Source organism: Austrofundulus limnaeus, unplaced genomic scaffold (assembly GCF_001266775.1).
Source record: "Austrofundulus limnaeus strain Quisiro unplaced genomic scaffold, Austrofundulus_limnaeus-1.0 Scaffold67, whole genome shotgun sequence".
Taxonomy (NCBI): Eukaryota; Metazoa; Chordata; class Actinopteri; order Cyprinodontiformes; family Rivulidae; genus Austrofundulus; species Austrofundulus limnaeus.
Window position 1 is genome coordinate 1,418,488 of NW_013952469.1, and position 2,595 is coordinate 1,421,082.

A 2,595-nucleotide genomic window follows, 5' to 3' on the forward strand; every position below is an offset into this window, starting at 1 on the left:
AATATATTGCCCATAGTCCCCCCGGTCCCCCTCTTTGATAGTGCCCCTGTGGTTTGAAGCAAACAGCACAAAGATTTACATGAATGTTAAGAACTGAAATATAAAAACAAACAAACAAACAAACAAATAAATTGTTGGCGTTATAAAAACAAACTTGTTTTACTCACCAACACATGCAGCAGCCTATTGAGCATGTTAAAAAGTTGTTTGTAAACCAATAAGCTTGTTTTATCTTTATGATAAAGACAAAGTTTAAACTCACCGTGCTTTCCCCTCTTCTGCTCCGATTTCTTTTTTCAATAAATCCAAGTTTCAGTTCAGGCAGTACAATCCATTAAAGCGCTCATTTTCATGCACTTATAACTTTAAAAGTGGGGTCAAACATCTGCATCCCGCTGAGAGGAAGAGGAACTCCAGCTGCAGAACTTCAGCTTCATCCTGAACACTTATTATTTTTAATTCGTTTCTCTCTCTCTCTCGTGTTTGTTTCCTCTCTCTTTCCGGAGAGGAGGTCCAGGTTCGGGGCCGTGCATGGCGCCGGGCTGGAGGTGGGGGTGGAGGTGGAGGGGGTGGGGGCGAACAGGCTGCTGCTTGTTGTTGTTGTTGCACCGGATGTGTCGCTTCCGGTGGTCGGTCATTGGCTGCAGAGGAGCCGCCGGTCTGCCTGGCCGCCACCTCTGGAGGCTGCAGCTGCTTTTTACAACTTTGTTGTAACTTAGGACTGCAGAGGAAAGGCATCAGGCGTGATGTTTTCCTGTAGGCTCGTGCCTTTTAGCACAATATACCTTGAACCGACGCAGGAACAGAAGAAAACTCACAGGACAGTCACACTGTTTTCATCTAAACGTGGGATAAGCAAAATATAAATCTGTCTAAATGTAACTTTATTTTGGTAAATTAATTGATGTCGTATGAAAGTTTTTTTTCGGTCACCGTCAAACTAAACACGAGCTGAAATAAATTAGGAATTGATGAAACTTTTTATGATGCCTCAGATGCTGTGAAACGTTGTGAAGCAGCGTRCCCGTGTGCACACATGTAGGAACTGCAGTCCTTAGAGTTGGTTATTGGGAAGTGATTTATGAYAACAACCTTTCACATTGCTTTAAAGTCAACTTATTAAAAATAAATAAATAACCGTTTAAAAAGGAAATATGAATTTCTCACAACTTAATCATACATGTTCCCATCTAAAATGAGAATATGAACATTTACATTTGTGAATATCAAAAATAAAACTACCTATGACCAATGTCTTATTATATGACAAACATCTCCCTAGTTATAATTATTTTTACATTTATATACACGTATAAATGCACACATGTGGCTTTTCATGGTCGGAGCGAGCAGCCATCTTGTTTAGGGAACTGTGCCTCAGTACACAAATACTAACTGTGTACTGTGTATACTAACTGTGTACTGTGTACTAACTGTGTGCTCTGTAACATTACTGACAACTTGTATTTATTCATTTTAAAATTGATAGATTCAGCTCATCTTCTCATTATTTACTATCCATTATTTATGAAGAATTCTCACACAATTCTCACAACACGGACGCTCTTTACAGGAAGGGTCAGAGCAGACTCTACCTGCGGAGGAGGCTGAGGTATTTGGAGTGCAGGGGGCACTCCTGAAGACATTTTATGACTCTGTGGTGGCATCAGCCATTTTCTACGGGGTGGTTAACTGGAGCGGCAGCTTATCTGCAGCTAAGAGGAAGCGGTTAGATAAGCTCATCGAGAAGGCCAGCTCTGTGCTGGGATGCTCCCTCGACCCAGTGCAGGTGGTGGGAGACAGAAGAACTCTGACTAAAATAACAACATTGATGAACAACGTCTCCCACCCCATGCATGAAGCTGTGGCTGAACTGGAGAGCTCCTTCAGTGACAGACTGCTGCATCCAAGGTGCACAAAGGAGCGTTATCGCAGATCCCTCCTCCCAGCAGCTGTCAGACTTTATGACCAGCACCTCACCCAAAAATCACAAGTGTTTACAAAAATCACAATAAGTGTTTACAAAAATCACAATAAGTGTTTACACACCTGCTGCTGCCCACACAATCATTTGTGCTGTTATTATTTACTGTCATTACTGATCTGAACAATCATTTCCACTACTACTCATTTATATTATTACTAATCTGAGCAATCACCTGCTCTGTTATTACCCATTTTAAACTTTTAAAAATTGTGCATCTGTGTTTATTGTCTGCACTGTCATACTTTACAGTTAATAGTGATACTTTACAGTTATTGGTCTGTTGAGATTGTTTTGCGCTGAAAATAGGCAGTCTGATTCCTAATGTCAGATTCTGATAGTCTACTGTCTCTAAAACAAAACATATTTTTTTTATTCTTGCACAATTCTTTATATTATATTTTCTATTATTAGTAGTTGTGTCATTGCTAGTCAGTGTTAATTTCCGTTTTTGTGTACTTTCTATAGTTTGTAAAGTAACTAGTGTGTGAACCTCTGTATGGATGCTGCTGTGACACCTGAATCTCCCCTCGCTGGGACAATAAAGGCTATTCTATTCTATTCTATTCTATTCTATTCTATTCTATTCTATTCTATTCTATTCTATTCTA

At 39.9% G+C, this 2,595-nt stretch overlaps 1 protein-coding gene across 1 annotated transcript in view; it reads right to left on the reverse strand.

Moving 5' to 3' along the window:
- Positions 1-552, reverse strand: part of spry2 (sprouty RTK signaling antagonist 2) — a 9,729-nt gene extending 9,177 nt beyond the window's left edge. The window contains exon 1 of the mRNA XM_014010293.1: positions 263-552. The gene's annotated coding sequence lies outside the window, so the exon portion shown is untranslated. The remainder of the gene's footprint in view (positions 1-262) is intronic.
- Positions 553-2,595: the final 2,043 nt, after the last annotated feature.